Here is a 19,171-nt window from a genome sequence, read left to right on the forward strand (position 1 = left end):
GTGGGAATATACCCAAAGAAACCCAAAATACTAACTGGAAAGAATATGTGCAACCCTATGTTCACTGCAGTGTTATTTACAACTAGAGGCCCAGTGCACGTGCACCAGTGGGGTCCCTCAGCCTGGCCTGTGCCCTCTCGCAATCTGGGAACCCTCAGGGGATGTCGGACTGCAGGTTTCAGCCCAATCCTTGAAGGCCAATCCAAGGACCCCACCAGTGCATAAATCCGTGCACCGGGCCTCTAGTATACATATAAAATCTTTGTTAATCTCTTCCCGCCCTCCCTTCTCCCTCTTTCCAAGATTCATCAGTCTGTTCCATGTTTCCATGCCTGTGCATTGAGTGTCTGCCCCCTGGTGGTCAGTGTGCATCACAGCCACCAGTCAAACGGTCCAACAGTCACTTAGGCTTTATATAGATAGATAGCCAAGATCTGGAAAGAGCGCCAATGCCCATCAGTAGATGCCCATCAGTAGATGAGTGGATAAAAAAGCTGTGGTACATTTACATAATGGAATACTACTCAGCCATTAAAAAAAAGGAAATCTTACCTTTTGCAACAGCACAGATGGACCTAGAAATTATAATGCTAAGTGAAATAAGCCAAAGACAAATACCATATGATATGATCTCACTTATATTTGGAATCTAATGAATAAAATAAACTGACAAACAAATAAATAGAAACAGAGGCATGGATATACAAAACAGACTGGCAGCTGTCAGAGGGGATGGGGCGGGGGACTCTACATGGCATAGACACAGACAATAGTGTGGTATTAACCAGAGGGAAAGAGTGATGTAGGTAGGTGGAGGTGGACAAAGCGGGAGGGAAATGGGGACAGAAAAAGATTTTTCTTGCCAATGCGGGCACAATGCAGTGTGCACATGATTTTTGTTGTTGTTTTTAATTCTTTATTGTTTAAAGTATTACATATGTCTCTTTTTTCCCCCACTGACCTCTCTCCGGCCACATCCACCCCCAGCACATGCCCTCACCCCCCTACTGTCTGTGACCATGGGTTATGATTATATACAAGCATACAAGTCCTTTGGTTTGTGCACATGATGCTTTATTGAGTTGTACACTTGAAACATGTATGATTATGCAAACCAATGTCTCCCCAATAAATTCAATTAAAAAAAAATAAGTACACACAAAGTCACTTAAGAGATATAGAAAGTGCCATGAGAGTTCAAGAAATGATTACGTATGAATGTTACACCATATTAAATGTTATGAGAAATTTGTAACTCCTACTGATTGCATTATTTACAAATATTTACATCTTTTTTAAAAATATATTTTATTAGCCCTGGCCGGTTTGGCTCAGTGGATAGAGCGTCAGCCTGCAGACTCAAGGGTCCCAGGTTCGATTCCGGTCAAGGGCATGTACCTTGGTTACGAGCACATCCCCAGTGGGGAGTGTGCAGGAGGCGGCTGATGGATGTTTCTCTCTCATCGATGTTTCTAACTCTCTGCCCTCTCCCTTCCTCTCTATAAAAATCAATAAAATATATTTTAAAAAATAAAATAAAATATATTTTATTGATTTTTTACAGAGAGGAAGGGAGAGGGATAGAGAGTTAGAAACATCGATCAGAGCCTCCTGCTCACCCCCTACTGGGGTTGTGCCCGCAGCCAAGGTACATGCCCTTGACTGGAATCGAACCTGGGACTCTTCAGTCCACAGGCCGACGCTCTAGCCACTGAGACAAACTGGTCAGGACAAAATATTTACATCTTTAAAATTTTTTTTTAATTTTTTTTTTATTGATTTTTAGAGAGAAAGGAAGGGAGACGGATATAAAGATAGAAACATCAATGAAGAGAAACATCATTGATCGCTGTCTCCTTTACAACTCCCTACTGGAGATCGAACCCACAACCTGAGGCCTGTGCCCTGACCAGGAATTGAACCATGACCTCCTAGTTCGTAGGTCAACGCTCAACCACTGAGCTACACCGGCCAGGCACAAATATTTTACATCTTTTGATAAGGAAACTGCAGGTTAGGCTTCTATGTATGTATGACCAAAATAACAATAAATAAAAAGTCAGATGAATATGATAATACAAAATTTAAAGCTTCCAACTTCCCACTAAGAAATACCAAGTCCAAATGGCTCCACTGGTGAATTTTATCAAACATTTAAAGTAGAATTAGTACCAATCAATCACAAATTCTTCCAAATAACTGAAGAGAAAAGAACACTTGCCACATCATTCTATGACTTTGGTATTACTCTCATTCGAAAACCAGACAAAGACATCACAATAAAACTATTGACTAATATCCCTTATAATATAGGTTTTTTAAATCCTCAACAAAATACTAACAGTTGAATCCTGCAGCATGTAAAAAGGAATATACACTGAGTATATTACCAAGTAGAATTTATACTACAAATGCAAGGCTGATATAACATCTACAAATCAATCAATATACTACACCGCATAAACAGAAGAGAAGATAAAACCCATTTAATTATCTCAAGTCTCAAAAAATGATTTGACAAAATCCAATACCATTTCAAAATAAAAACATTCAATAAACAAGGAACAGAAGGGAATTCCCTCAACCTATTAGAGCATCTATGAAAAATTCACAGCTAACATCATGGTCAAAACAGAATGCTATCCCCCTTAAGATCAAAAACAAGACAAGATCCACTCTTACAACTTCTATTGAAAATTGTACCAAAGTTCTAGTCAGGGCAAAAAAGAAAAAGAAAAAAGAAATAAGTCATCCAGATTGGAAGAAAGAAAATGATAGTTATAGATAACATGATCTTGTATACACATAGTTAATCCTAAAGAATGCACTAAAAATGATTAAAATAAACAAGTTCAGTGATCTTTTAGGGTACAAGATAAATATACAAAAATCAATTATGTTTCTATACACTAGCAATGAAAATGAAATTTAAAAACGCATTAATATTAGCATCAAAAAGAAGAAAATACGTAGGAATAAATTTGACCAAAGACTTATTTATACTGAAAACAAGACAATTAAATAAAAAAAAGGACATCCTTTTCATTCATTAGTCAGTATCAAAATCTAAGCTGGCCCTGGCCTGTGTCGCTCATTGGTTAGAGCCGCGGTCAGCAAACTGTGGCTCACGAGCCACATGCGGCTCTTTGGCCCCTTGAGTGTGGCTCTTCCACAAAATACCATGTGCGGGTGCGCACGTACAGTGCAATTGAAACTTCGTGGCCACATTCAAGGGGCCAAAGAGCCGCATGTGGCTCGCGAGCCGCAGTTTGCCGACCACTGGTCTAGCAAATTAACAAGCCCAAAGTTTATCAAAAGATCCAGAAGTAAAAATAACAGCTGCAAGATTGAGAACCAGGATGGTGGCATAGGTAAATGCCAGTACTCGCCACCTCCCACAATGACATCAAAATTACAACTAAAATACAGAACTATCATTCAGAACCCCCTGAAAGCTGGCTGAATGGAAGTCCTACTACTAGAAAAGTAAAGAAGAAAGTGTATGAAGACTGATAGTAGGGGCAGAGGCATGAAATGGTCTGATTCAACACCACATGTGGCGTGTTTTTAATCGGGAGGGAAATATCCACTGTGGAGGCCTCCTTTGAGAGAAGCAAGGGGTCCCAGCTCCACACTAGACTCCTAGCCCAGGGTTCCAGAGCTGGTTTTTATTGTGGTAAAAACCAGTGGGGATTGTGGCACAGTGACACAGAGGCTGCTGGAGTTACAGGCAGTCCCTCTTAAAGGGCTGGCACATGGACTTACTCAGACTCAATCCCTCTGAGCTCCAGCACTGGAAGCAGCACTGGGGGAACCAGAGACATATGGGGAGGAATTGGATTGTCTGGCATGGGAGCAGGAACTCAGGGGTGGCTTTCTCACAGAGGGAAGTGCTCGCAGGGGTCATTGTTCCCGTGCTGAGACCTCCCCCTCTCCCCATCACAGAACTAACTGGCAGCCATATCTGAGTTTCCATCAGGGTGGCTCACACTGTTTGCTCCATCCTGGTGATTCCCTGGGACCCCACTCCATCCAAGCTGTTTACAGCAACTTTTTCATATGAATGGCCTGTCCTGGCTCAGGCTTCAGGTTTTCCTAAAATTTCTTAAACAATCAGCAACTAGCATCAGCATGCCCCATTCCTATCAATAAGAGACCCAAGACCTGCTACTAGGACAGCTTGCCTTGCTTCACAGGTTGGCCTCCCTGGGAACTTGCAAGCACCATACAAACAGCAGCCATCTGTAAGTTGCTCAGTAGCTCCTGCTGGGTGGCCCAAGGCAGTGGTTAGCTTTGCACCTCCCAGGAGGCCCCCAAGCCAGTGTACTCAGTGGACAGCTTCAGACCATACCAGAGTACAACTCTACACATTCACAAGCGATACACTCAAGGGGCAGACTCAGTGAGCACCAAAGCCCCACTGAAGCAAGTCCTGCTCCATAAGGGTGTCTCCTGCACAGCAGCTCTTCCACTATAGTCGCAGCTGGTCCTCACAGCCAATTGGCTTGGAGGTCAACCCCTCCCAGTGATGCCAAGAGCAATCAAGGCTCAACTACAACAAGACTGTGTACACAGCCCCACACAGGGGTGCACCTAGAGGGCCCAGCTCAGGCGACTGGGGAGGCTGAGCCACTGGGCCATACAGGATATCCACTACACAAGGCCACTCTAACAATTCCAGGAGACACAGCAGCTCTACTTAATACATAGAAACAAACACAGGGAACATGCAGAGACAAAGAAACATGCCACAAATGAAAGAACAGGAGAAATCTCCAGAGAAATAAATGAAATGGAAGCAAGCAAATTACTGGATACAGAGTTCAAAACAATGGTTATAAGGTTGCTCAAGAATCTCAATTAGAGTTTCAAGGGACTTAGTGAGACTTTCAAGGATCTTAGTGAGAATGTCAAGGACATGGAAAAGAACCTGTCAGAAATTAAGCATACACTAACTGAAATAAAGTATAATTTACAGGAATTCAACCGTAGATTAGAAGATTCTGAGAATCAAATCAACAATTTGGAATATGAGGAAGCAAAAAACACCCAATCAGAAGAGCAAAAAGAAAAAACAAATCCAAAAATATGAAGAAAGTGCAAGGAGCCTCTGGGACAATTTCAAAGGTACCAACATTCACATTATGGGGTTGCCAGAAGGAGAAGAGGGAGAGCAAGATATTGAAAACCTATTTGAAGAAATAATAACAGAAAACTTCCCCTACCTGATGAAAGAAATAGACTTACAAGTCCAGGACGCACAGAGAATCCCAAAGAGGAACCCAAATACGTGCAAAGCTAACCACTGCCTTGGGCCACCCAACAGGAGCTACTGACATATCCCCAGTGTGGACTGAGACACATCATAATTAAAATGCCAAGAGCAAAAGACAGAGAATCTTACAAGCAGCAAGAGAAAAGCAGTTAGTTACCTATAAGGCAGCACCCATATGACTGTCAGCTCATTTCCCAACAGAAGCTTTGCAGGCCAGAAAGGAGTGGGAATATTCAAAGTGATGAATAGCAAAAACTTACAACCACAATTACTCTATCCAGCAAAGCTATCATTTAGAATTAAAGGTCAGATAAAGAGCTTTACAGACAAGGAAAAGCTAAAGGAGCTCATCACCACCAAACCAGTATTTCATGAAATGTTGAAGGGAGGAGAAGAAGGAGGAGAAAGAGGAGGGTGAGGAGGAGGAGAAGGAGTGTGAGGGGAGGGGGAAAGGGAGGGGAGGGGAGGGAAAGGGAAGGAAAGAGAGGGAAGGTGAGAGGAAGGGAAGGGGAAGGGAAAGGGAGGAGGAAGAGGAGGTGATATTATTCTCTTCACTATACAGTCTACACAGTGAATTTGAACAAGGCAGATATGTTTACATCAGACTAGGTGCTCAATAAACACTTAAAGTTAGATTTTTTCCCCTCTATTCAAGAAGCTTGGGGGGTTGGGGACAGAGATTCTATGATAAAGAATTCCAAGTGGGAATCCAAACTCTTTGAATGCTACTGTAGTAAGAAGGCTATATACACACATTCAACTCAGAGCTATATGCCAAACATTTTATATGCATGAGTGCTTTATATATCATTAACTCATTTAATCCTTTTATAACATAGACACTATTATAACCTCCATTTTACAGATAGAGCTTAAGTAACCCACCCAAGGTGACACAGCCAGAAATGGTAGAGCCAGGATTGGGATCCAAGAAGTTGAACTTCAAAAGTCCCACATCCTTAATTATTCCAATACTCTCTGAAGGCCTTCCAGTAAACCAGAGGCTCCTAAGACATACAACCATGCTAACAGTGTGTTCCAAGCAGTATATTAATTTATTCAATCATTTATTTAGGTCAATATAAACTCTTAAATATTGATTTTATATTACGGATAATCCAGTGCTGCTTTGTTTATTCTGCTGCTCAAACTGTTCAAGTTTTGGCATTTGGGAGCTCTTTCAGTTGGCTCCTGTGCTCCTCTGACATATCCTCATCAATGTGGGATTGTAGTTGTAGCGGTGGTGGTTGGAGTACTTCCTTACTTTCTGGCACTATAAGATGCTCCAGGCTCATCTTGTATATTTCTTGCCCCAGTCCTAGAATCAGCCATTTCTCCAACAAACTCTAGTTCCTTTTATTGGACAATGGCATTAAAAACCAAAAAGTGGGTACTGAGTGTGTTCCTGGGTTTCTTTTAACTTTCCAGCTGGCAAGAGCACAGAAATATAACTGTATCTAAACCCACTGTGCATACATATCTATGAATATTTCAACATGTAAGCACCTATATCTGTATTAAGCTAAACATGGGTTCATATGCATGTCTCCAACTCTAATCCATTACCACATGGCCCATTCTATCCTCCTCCCCTTGCTTATCTGTAAATTCCCACTCTAACAGTGAAAAGCCTGTCTCCCACGATCCATTTGCTTAATTACTCAATGACAGTATACATATATATCAGTATCAGAATTAACCTGTAGCTCTATGGGATACAACTTTATCAATTAGCGCTTATGTGCAGTGCCTTTTGTCTTAGATTCTACTCCTTTCCTAATTTACCTAGGTCAACACTACCATCCTTCCCCAGTAAGGCTGTTTCAGACATTTGTAATAGAATTAGATTCTCTGGTCACAGTTTGCATTCCTCCTTTCTGGGATCCCTGACCTCCTAAATGATATTTGCTTGATTTGTACACATTAGAGTTTACTCTTTGCACTGGAAAGCACTATTTGTTTTGATAAATGCATAATGTCATGTATCCACCATTACGATATCCAATAGAATAGTTTTATCAAGCAATATGTTAACAGAATTAAATCCTCTATGAAATTAGTGTGGTTGGGTAGAAAGAGAAACTAAAGTCAAGCACTGTGAGTTTAATGCTACTGACAAGCCATAGATAGATTTTAGAAATATCAGCTATCCTATCCTCTCAGGGTCCCAACAGCCTTATTGTAAAATGAGGGGGTTCAATTAGATGATAATAACATACAGCATTTACTAAACACTATGTGTCAGAGATGGTGCTAAGTAATTCAGATAAATTATCTCATTTCTCACAATTCTACATATAATAGATACTGTTATTATCCCCCACTTAAAAATGGAATTAAGGCTTAACATTAACTTCCACAAGATCATATAGCCTGGGAGTTGTAGAGCCAAGACTCTAGAGTAGGAGTCAGCACAGTTTGGTCTGAAGTCAAATCCAGCCCACTGCCCATTTCTGTAAACCCTTGGCAGATAATAGTTTTTACATTTTTAAATAATTGGGGGGGGGGGGGGATCTTATTTCTTGACACATGAAAATTACATAAAATTACAATTTCAGTGCCCAAAAAGTTTTATTGAAATACAGCCCCACTCATTCATTTATAAATTGACTATGGCTGCTTTCACACTACAATGGCAGAGTTGAGTAAGCTGCAACAGAGAAGACATAACCAGCAAAGCCTAAGATCTAGTATTTGACCCTTTACAGAAAAACTTTCCCAAACCCTACTCTAGAAGCCTGGTCTACAATTATATTCTAAGAATGATTCTTAAAAGGGTAAACTATCAAAACATCAGAATAACATCCTGGACAGAAATATTTTAGAGCCTGAACTAAAGAGTTCTATGTTGCAAAACACCACCTTTTTATTTGAGCTATAGTCTTATTAAATAGGAAGATACTTCTATTCATATCTACTGTATTCATTATATAAAGACTGAGGTTATTGCACAGTAACAATTTTATTGATGTATTTTTCTCTACCATACCTAAAAAAAGATGAGATATTTTCTATTCCTAATAAAAATGGTTCCGAGTTCCATACTTTATAAATTAAAACTCTTTGATTAAACTATAAATAAAAACTCTAGATTAAGCTCTTGATTAAACTGTCAAAATGAAATGGTACCTATAATTATAGCTAATACTTGCTCAGCACTATGTGTCAGATACCATTCTCAGTACTAGTTAGTATGTATTCCTTGCTGTCTCCCAATTATCCTCTATGGAGTAGGTACTACTATTATCCTAATTTCAGAGATGAAGAAATTGAATAGCTATCCAGAGGTCACACAATTAATAAGATAAAGAGCCAAAATTTGAACACAGGTCATCTCACTCTAGGATCTAGAACAAGCATGTCAAACTCGCAGGCCACAACGAGTATTTTTGCAGCCCAGCCAATATAATGGCATATAAGAAACATTTTAACAAAAATTTTGTAACTTAATTTTTTACAATGTCCTGTTATACATAATTATTAATAACGAACTACAACTTTCGCTAATGACTGATTACTATAATTGTGTTGCATTCATTTCCCTTATATGCCTTACGGGCAGGCGCACCATTTCTCTCCACTAATACTAGCAACAAACATTTTAGCAGCCGATTGCCATGTCATTAGCCTTGTACTGACATGTTTGGTGTGCGCAACAGGAAATATTTCGCTTTCGGAGAACATGAAAAATAGGTTTGTGTTACGCTTATTAACTTGTGCAGTTATTCAGTGTCTGGTACGTTACTGTTCAAGAAAAAATATTATTTTTTATTAAAATGTTCTATTATTTATGTTGGCAATTACTTATTTAGTTCAGCCCTTTGTATTCAGCACATCTCTATCAAAACAAACCTACATTTATATGAAAATTGAAGCTTTTGGGTGGTTTTTTTTTTCTGGCAGCACACATAAACTTAAACCTCATTTATCTGGCCCGTGTTAGCCTCTGAGTTTGACATGCTTGATCTAGGAGGAATTGTGTTATACTACACTGCCAGTGGATTACAATGCAGATTAGGGCCTTTAAACAAATGAAAAGAATGTCTTCATATATATAAATTTTTTTTTAATATTTTTATTTCAGGGAGGAAAGGAGAGGGAGAGATAGAAACATCAATGATGAGAATCATCGATCACCTGCCTCCTGCACTCCCCACACTGGGGATCCAGCCAGCATGTGCCCTGACCGGGAATTGAACCGTGAGCCCCTGGTTCATAAGTCGACGCTCAACCACTGAACAACGCTGGCCAAGCTCAATATATTTTTTAAAAACCCTAAGTATGCCTAAATAGTGTGGTCACTAGTTCCACAAGCCCAGGTTTGCGGCTCCGTCCCTGGTGAGAGGTATGCAGTGGGCAGCCTATCAATGTTTCTCATTGATATTTCTATCTCTCTCCCCCTTTCCCTCCCTCTCTCTCTAAAAAGAAAATCAATAAAAATAAATAGAAACCCTAAGTACTAGTAATTCATATCAACACCTTAGAGAAACATTTAGGTTTATTATTCTCTATGGCACTTAGAATTTGCATAACTGGCCCTGACCAGTTTGGCTCAGTGGATAGAGTGTCAGCCTGCGGACTGAAAGGTCCCAGTTTTGATTCCGGTCAAGGAAGGGCACATGCCCAGGTTGTCCCCAATAGTCAGCCAATCAAGGATTCTCTCTCATCATTGACATTCTATCTCTCTCTCCCTCTCCTTTCCTCTCTGAAAGCAATATATATTTTAAAAAAAGAATTTGCCTGTGTTTATCTTTGCAGAACCCCTCAGTACTCCCCATATATATAGCTACAACTGTATTAATTCAGTGTACACCCTCAGAGTCTACCACAGTCCCTTGAGTGTGGCAGATGCTCAATAAATGGTTATTGGGAAGATCAAAAAGCATTCACTTGGTTTTCAATAAACATTTATTGAATGAATGAAAAGAACAAGGAGTTTCATAAACCAGCAGTCACCAATCCCGTGGACCACCAGTTGGTGACCGCTGTCATAAACCATTAGGTACAAGTATCATTAAATGTTTGTTAACCGAAATGAACTAGGACTGGATCACGAATGTCTCTGGTTTTGTAATCCTTAAATTATGCCTGGTCTGTTCTTAAGCCTTAACCACCTTCTGTGCTAATAAATTTCATAAACCACTCATTATTCAATCCCTGTCAAACTATATTCATCTTTCAAACTACTTCTAATTGTCCAGGATTATTATTCATGTTTTTCCTAATTCAATACAATTTAATCATAGTCCATCTTAGTCTTCATCATTCCATTGTAGAGTCTAATTTCTTTATCTTCATACAACAGTCTCACCATTGCCTTCATCATTTATATTGCCATTTTCTGGAAACTCTCCTCTTAAATTTCTTCTTCCTTGAGGTATAATAATTAGAATCTACTCAATAGTTTAAGAGTAAGTGTACTGTGGTTTCATACCAAGATAATGCAGTCCATTTTTAAATTTTATTTTCCTTAACTCTATTGGGAATGACTAACATTTTGTTGGCCTTTTGGGAACCATTCAGGCAACATTCTCAGAGATAAAATGACCAGTTGGCCTAGCATTCTTTTTACCATACTGATTGTCACTAGCCATTTTTCTGTTCATGGACAAAGATATGAGATTTACCTAGTTTATCCTACTTATCAACTAACTTCTTAACCTGAAAAGCTTAGTTGTCACAAGCAAACCAAGGCATTTTATTTGTTCTTTTATAAGAAACTAGAGGCCCGGTGCACAAAGATTCGTGCACTGGGGGTGGGTCCCTCAGCCCGACCTGCACCCTCTCCAATCTGGGAGCCCTCAGGGGAGCCCTCTCCAATCCACGAGTTTCTGCCTGTATTTGCAATCATATGAGCGAATTGTCTGAGACCCCCCAACCCAGTTTGGTTTGTTGCTCACAGAATAATAGAGGCATTTTTTTTTCCTTTGCTTTATTGGTGGAGATTTCCTGGAAGTTTTAGGATATCTTCCCTTTAATTTTTCCTAGACACTCTGATTTTACTTATGTCTCTCACCTTTGCTTTCCCTCCATCCCCCACCACAACAGTAACTTGCTCCAGGCTCACTTTGCTCTAGTGTCTAGTACAGCAGTTCTCAACCTGTGGGTCATGACCCCTTTGGGGGTCGAACGACCCTTTCACAGGGGTCGCCTAAATACATCCTACATATCAGATATTTACATTACGATTCATAACAGTAACAAAATTACAGTTATGAAGTAGCAACGAAAATAATTTTATGGTTGGGGGTCACCACAACATGAGAAACTATTAAAGGGTCGCGGCATTAGGAAGGTTGAGAACCACTGGTCTAGGAGATCCGTCTGCCACCAGAACTACAATTCCCAGCATTCCTGGTGCTCCCCACGCTCTGGGCTTCCACTTCAGGTCCTGGGGCTGCCACCAGAACTACTATTCCCAGAATTCCTGGTGCTCCCCGCGCTCTTGGTTTTTCCCTTCCTGCTCTGTCTCCGTCCCACAGCCTCCCACTGTGCCAAGTCCTCCAAGCTGCTACCTCTCCCTCTCTGCTCTCCGTCTGGCGGCTTGGGGAGCCAAGTTCCCCAAGCCGCTCCACTCTCTGCTGGCTCTCTCCCTCTGCTCTCCGCCTGGCGCCTATGTATGCAAATTAACCCGCCATCTTTGTTGGGTTAATTTGCATACTCACATCTGATTGGCTGGTGAACGTAGTGGAGGATGGTCAATTTACATGTTTCTCTTGTATTATATAGGATAAGAATAGTTTTAGTACCATTACCAAAAGGTGAACTCCACTTGAATACCCTAGCGAAAGCCCTATATGCCATTCATGTTGTTCCCTCCTACTACATAATAGTTTCCCCTCATCTAAACAAAAACTAAATGGAAGCGCCAGCAGTTGCCGAAGCAGGTCCGGAAGCTGCCAAGCGAGTCCGGAAGTTACCGAAAGAGAGCAGCGGATAAGGAGGATGGCAGATGTCATCGCAAGACTCCGGGAGGACGGGATCCAAAAGCATGTGATACAGGAGGGCCGAGGAGAACTCCCTGACTTTAAGGATGGAACCAAGGTTCATGTCTTACCCCGTTCCCTTAACCCCTCTGTGCGGAGTGCATGCGAGGCGGGAGGAGGCCTTAGGCAAGAGGTTGCGCATGCCTAAGAGCAGCGGCCAGTGACCCTCCCTCCTGCTCACATGCAGAACTCAACGCTGATTGGTCTGAATTTAAGTCGGGGATGAATTTGGATGTGTCTGCCCCGCCCCCTGCCTTGGCTGGGTGGCTGTACTGGCCCGGGAAGCGGACTGGCAGGTTGGGGGAGTTTGACCTAAGTGCTTGCTTCTTGGACCCAGCGCTGGAGAAGAACCTGTGCTGGATACCTGGATCTGGGAAGGACCCTGAACTGGGGAGGAGCCCCTGGGGCCTCTGGGTTGCAAGGTTTCAGATCTTTTATAGATGAAGGGTGTTCTTAAAACACTTACCATACACCAGCACCCATTGTTCAGATGGGAAAACTGAGGTTCCAGAGAACAGGCCCAGAGGTCAGGACTGCCAGATCAGAACCCTTTAGCAGCTTTCTGATTGGTCTACCTTGCATCGTTTAGGCAGATAAAGGCAGGGATATAGAGCCTCCTACCTTCCTCCTCTGTACATCAAGGCCTCTCCTACCTTCTCCTCCTCCACCCGCACCCGCCCCCCAACAACCTTTCCCAGATGCCACTTGTCTGTAAAGTATGGAACTTCCATGGGGTAGCCCCCGTGCCCAGCAGAGCAGTCATGCAGGACAGGTATATTGAGGGAAGGGCAAATCCTAGTCTGGCCCCGTGTGAGTGCTCTGAGAACAGAGGGGAACTGCATAGCTCTAGTGATGATTTATTTTTTTTTCTTTTATTTTTTTTTAATTGTTTTATTGCTTAAAGTATTACAAAGAGTAAAAAATAAAAATTAAAAAAAACTAAATGTATATCACAGCACAGGGGTGGGGGCGGTCTGCAGGGGGTCAATGGGGGAAAACGGTACATATGTAATACTTTCAACAATAAAGAATTATTTAAAAATAAATAAAAATAGCCGAAACCGGTTTGGCTCAGTGGATAGAGCGTCGGCCTGCAGACTGAAAGGTCCCAGGTTCGATTCCGGTCAAGGGCATGTACCTGGGTTGTGGGCACATCCCCAGTGGGAGATGTGCAGGAGGCAACTGATCGATGTTTCTCTCTCATCGATGTTTCTGACTCTCTATCTCTCTCCCTTCCTCTCTGTAAAAAATCAATAAAATATATTAAAATAAATAAATAAATAAATAAAAATAATGTATATCACAGCCTTTTTAAAAAATATATTTCATTGATTTTTTACAGAGAGGAAGGGAGAGGGATAGAGAGTTAGAAACATCGATGAGAGAAAAACATCAGTCAGCTGCCTCCTGCACACCTCCTACTAGGGATGTGCCCGCAACCAAGGTACATGCCCTTGACTGGAATGGAACCTGGGACCCTTCAGTCCGTCGGCCAATGCTCTATCCACTGAGCCAAACCGGTTAGGGCAATCACAGCCTTTGGAATGTTAATTTCTTCGAAGATGAAAATAAACTATCATTCATCAATATACTGTTTTATAGTTAATACTAGAGGCCCGGCACACGAAATTCGTGTGCGGGTATGGTCCCTAGGCCTGGCCTTCGATCAGGGCCATCTTCCCCAGCTGCCTGCAGCTGCCCTGCTCCCCACCGCCACCCACCCCCGGTTCCCTGTTCGCCATCAGGTGATCAGTGCCTGAGGGCCAGGGGAAGGGACCAAGAGGTGGTCAGTGCATGTCACAGTGACTGGTCCAGTGGTTGTTCTCGTCATTCTGCCATTAGGGTCAATTTTATTACCCTTTTATTATATAGGATGTCATTTAATCTCAGAAGTGAAAATTATCCCGATTTTACAAATAAGGAGAACTGAAACTCAGAAAAAGTTCCGTTACTTACCCAGTGGCAAGCAGAACTCAAACTCAAGTCTTTTTCTCTCCCAACCCAATGTCTTTCCATTATACTACCAGGTTTTTTCTTAAACTATCACTTGATCTCACTGTAAGAAGTCTCGGTCACATTCTTGTGAACAAGTATTTAAGAATCAATAATCCTTCTTCTTATTATGGAAACCACTGGTTTCCCCATATGAAATAACTTATTTACATGTGCAGGACTCTTTAGGACAGAGACTCTAAAACTGTAAGTCTTGCCCTAGCCAATGTGGCTAAGAGGTAGAGTGTCAGCCCATGCAATGAAGGATCAAGGGTTCAATTCCCGGTCAAGAACACACACCAAGGTTGCAGGTTCAATCCCAGCCCCAGTAGCATGCTTGAGTATGGGAGGCAACTAATCAATGTGTCCTTTGGTGAGGATTAACAACAAACAAATAAACTATGAATCTTAAACTATGGGTGCATAAATTTGGATGGAAGAAATTTACATCCTTTTCATTAACCTATAGCTGAAATTAGCATTTCCTTCAATTCTGAATGTAGGCAGTACACCACAGCAGTATTAGCAGGACTATCACTAGTTGTTATTTAATTCAAAAAAAGCAAATGTCTTACATCATAAATTTAAATATTTGAACTATATACATTTAAAAGTCATATTCTGAGAAGAGGTTCACAGGCTTCTTTAGACTGCAAAGGAGTCCAGGGCACATAAAAATATGTAAGAATCCTGCTTGCTCTAGAGACCATTACAAAGGCTGTCAATCCTTGGTAGTGAAAGTTTATAAAGGCATGTCATAGTTTACTCACTGTCCTCTAGTCCCTTAAAAATGTGAATAGCTTTTAGTCCCAATTATTTTTTTATATTTAAGTTGTCAACTACATTTAGTATTACTGATTTCCAACTTCTAACCTAACATATATGGAAATCTCTTATGCACTTACTAAGCACAGGCATTAAGCTTCTTTGTGACCAACTTTTCAATCCTAAGCAAGCCTACTGTATCATTAGCAAGTGAATCCAATGCTTCTCCACGTGAATTTCTGACTTAATTAATGTACAGCCATGGTCTGAATATTTGTGTCCCATCCCAGGTTCACATATCCCCAAGTTAATGGTACCAGGAGGTAGGATCAGAGCCCTCACGATTAGGATAAGTGCCCATAAAATGTGTTTAAGATTAGCAACTATGTGCTCATCCTCTGCATGCTGCAGCCTATCATATCAAAGTTCTTATACTTAAGATGCAACTTTGAAACTTGTCATCAATTTCACTTATCTTCCTACAGAAACTCAAAGTTTCCTATTAACTCTATTTCATTTGCCCTCTCTAAAATTCACTGCATCCCAGTATTTATGTTTTGTGTGAACTTGTATGTTGACATGTTAAATCCCTAAGCCAGTTTTAACCTTCTTGTGGGCAGAAGGTGTCTAGCAGTCCTTTCCTGGATCTACATCTACTCAAGTAACCAGTCAAAAGCTGTTATGATACCTTCCCTCAGAAGTAATAGGACAAACTCTCATTAAGTGAAATTATATCACCAGTTTATGGTCTGTCACATTTCCACCTTTGATGCACTCAAAATGTTTTTATTAGTCATAAACTTTTCTAATCACATTTGTGTTGTTAACAATTATTCCCTATCAAAAGACTCATCTTTGAAACTTGGTTTGGATTCTTTTGAAATAAAAATGTAGAGGAAAAGAACACAGTAAACTAAATAATGGAATTTAATCCTTAAAAACAAATTAATTTTAGAAACTAGTAGGTATCCAACTTTTACCATATATAATAACCTCAAACTGTCATTTTATATGAAATACTTGTATATTTCAAGCACAAAACACAATCTGAATGAAATATTATTTAGCAATAAAAAGGAACAAAATTTAATACACACTACAACACAGATGAACTTTGAAAACATGTTAAGTGAAGGAAGCCAGTCACAAAGGTACACATGTGTGATTCCGTTTATACAAAATACCCAGAATAGGCAAATCTACAAAGACAGAAAATAGATTAGCTGCTAGTGGCTGTGCTAAGGAGGAATGAAGAGTGGCTGCTAAAGGGGCTTCTTCTCGGTGTGATGAATCTGACAGTGGTGATAGCTGTACAACTCCACAAGTATACTAAAAATCACGGAACTGTACACTTTGAAAGGGTGGGTTTCTAGATATGTAAAGTATATGTCAACAAAGCTGTTACTTTAAAAAATGAATTAAAAGCCACCCCGCTAGTAAACCACCATGAAAATTTCCTTGTGGGAAAGGAAATCATAGAAGTCGCTGATGAGGAAAAGTAAGCTGGTGACCAGTTCTGTTAGCGAGGTCAACCCCCTAATTCTCTCTCCCACTCTTACCAACAAGCACAGGAACATGAAACTAGGTAGTGTTTCAATCAAAAGAATTCGGTACAGTTGGCTATTAACTAAAACACTGGGTGCCTTCTGAGGCTCTATCACTCCCAAACTGTAGGGGGCTTCTACCCTCGGTGATTACGGAAGTGGCAGTTCTCATCAGCTAGCTCAAGACGGAATGTCAAATAGGATGACATTTGCCTAAACACCCTAAGAAAGCCGACAAGATTAGGAGTGTCACCTACACACTCCCTAAATCGGCACGTGTTAGGCTGCCCCCACCTAACACCCACCAGCAGCGTGCACCACAGACCCATACTCCAACTTACTCCCAGAAACTGACACACTCCCAAGCCCTGAGGTCTCGATTGCTGTGGATAGGGATAACCCTCACGGGGTTCCCACTCGAACCCAACCAGCCCTCGCCCTGCCCCACCCCACCCCCAACCCACACACGTGTTAGCCCGACACCGCCCCACCGGGTCCCACGTGCACCTGGTCTAACACACTCCCCACATGTGGGCGCCCCACGGGCTTCCTCGGCCGGCTGAGGTCACCGCGTGACCCCGGATCTCCAGAGGTCTGAGAGGGAAAGAACAAGGCCCAGGTCCCTGAGGTCGCAACCCTGCGGAGAGTGTTCACACCCATCCTGCCCATTAAGCCCAACAAATCCGAGGGCCGGGGGCGACGGCCCCTTTAAGACGCGGCCCAGTCGTCGCCCGCAGAGAGGGGCGCAACGGGGCCTACACGACCCCCAACTCCGTTCGCCCGCCCACGTCTAGTCGCCTCACCTCGGGCCGCCGGGCCCCGCCGCCGCGGCGGCGGCGGAGGGGGGGCGGGGTGCGGGCGGGGTCCGGAGGGGGGGGTCGCCCCGCCGACGGTGGAGCCGCGGTTCGCTCTCTGAGGCCGCAGGACGGTGACTGCGTTGGGCGTGGACGCTCCTAGCCCGCTCCCTCGGCGGCTCCTGGGACCCCAAGATGGCGGCGGCGCTGAGGCGGCTGCGGGCGCTGGGCCGGCGGCGGCGGCGGCCACTTTCACTCACTGAGAGGAGCGGAGCAGGGACACGGGGAGCCATGGCGGGGGGGAGGAGAGGCGCCATAGCCAGGCCAGAACAATCGAGCCGCTACTCAGCTGGCTTACCCCTACCCCGCCCACGCTCACTGCTCATCGCCGGCCCGTGCCTTCCGCAGTGCCGCTGCTCACGGCCTCGAGCAGCTCGCACCCCGCCGCTGCCGCCTGACGCCCCGCGTGGACCGGGGTTCGGGGGGAGACCCTGATCCATGCCATCTGAGTGCAGATTGGTCGGGGCTGGGACTGGCGAAGATTGCCGAAAGGCGGCGGGGAGGAGGAGAAGGATGTCGTCGCTAGAGTGAGCAAGCAGATCTCGCGGGAGTAAATGTCGCGAGACTTCTCCAGGCCTGCAACCGCTGAAGAAAGGTTACTTTTCCCGGAAGTAACGTCAATCGTAACGGCCCGGGATCCTGGGAATATTCGTTCCCGCAGGCAGGAGAGAGAGAGGGAGCTTGTGATGAGTGTGTTAAGGGTTACGGAACACTGAGAAGATCCGTTTGAAAGGATAGGTTCGGGTGATATTTTAACCTGTTTCTGGCCCCTTGGGGCAGGGTTTGACCTCGTCCGGGAAGTGCCCGCTGTGTAGAGCACTCTCATACAGTAGTTTGGGTCCCTAGGCTCAGACCAAGACCGCTATCCTGTGACATATAGGCTGTGACATAGATGTCTAAGTGAGAGTTTAGGATTCAGGGACTTGGGAACACACAGACCTGTCGCTCAATGAGCCTCTGAAAAAAGGAATAATTGATTTGTCTGTACCGTCTCCATAGTGTTAGCCCCATGCTACCAATGTTTACTAAACTCAGTTACCAGGATCTGTCATGGGAGGGCCTGCTGTATATATAGCCTAAACGCAGCTAAGGATTCGAACTTGCCCAAAGTTAACGATGCTATTTCAGTTCCTTCGGGTCTCGAGCTTTTTAATTCATTTCAACCTGGCCCTTAGTATCTCAGCAGAACAGCATTTGCTTAAGGTCATTAAGTACACTTAACTGCGCTAAATTCACTGGACTTAAAAAGTTAACTTTGCTCCAAGGCAAAATACTATCCTTTGTGTAAGAAAGAAGGGAGCATAAGAAAACATCTGCTCATTGATGCAAAAGAAACACAAGAATAAACCATAAATTAAAATGACTGATTTCCTAATGGAAGGGTAGGAGGAAGGGGGAGGAATTGGGAACAAGGTAGAGGGTTGATGAGGGATTGGTAAAGATTTTTGTATTGGACTGAATCTTAAAATCATAGTTAATGTTTCATATACCTTCCAAAATGAACTCCTGCAACCAAGTAGGATAATATATGTGTAACGGTGAGCTGTCCGTTTGGAGTATAGACCAAAGGGAAAGAGTAAAAGGAAAAATATAAGGGACCAAATTGTAGTTTTTTTAAAGTTCAAATGTAGGTTGTTTTCGTTTCCTATTATTGTGCTAACAAATTAACACAACAAGTGGCTTAAAAATAACAATTTATTATCTTAGAGTTCTGTAGGTCAGAAGCTTAATACTAGTCTCACTGGACTAAAATCC

At 42.6% G+C, this 19,171-nt stretch overlaps 1 protein-coding gene across 2 annotated transcripts in view; it reads right to left on the reverse strand.

Annotated features, from left to right (window-relative positions):
* The window catches only part of INO80 (INO80 complex ATPase subunit), a 165,639-nt gene extending 147,730 nt beyond the window's left edge, over window positions 1–17,909 (reverse strand). For both annotated transcript variants that reach the window (XM_036297761.1, XM_036297752.1), the window contains exon 1: window positions 17,366–17,909. The gene's annotated coding sequence lies outside the window, so the exon portion shown is untranslated. The remainder of the gene's footprint in view (window positions 1–17,365) is intronic.
* Window positions 17,910–19,171: the final 1,262 nt, after the last annotated feature.

The sequence above is a fragment of the Myotis myotis genome, unplaced genomic scaffold (genome assembly GCF_014108235.1).
Source record: "Myotis myotis isolate mMyoMyo1 unplaced genomic scaffold, mMyoMyo1.p scaffold_m19_p_1, whole genome shotgun sequence".
Lineage (NCBI taxonomy): Eukaryota > Metazoa > Chordata > Mammalia > Chiroptera > Vespertilionidae > Myotis > Myotis myotis.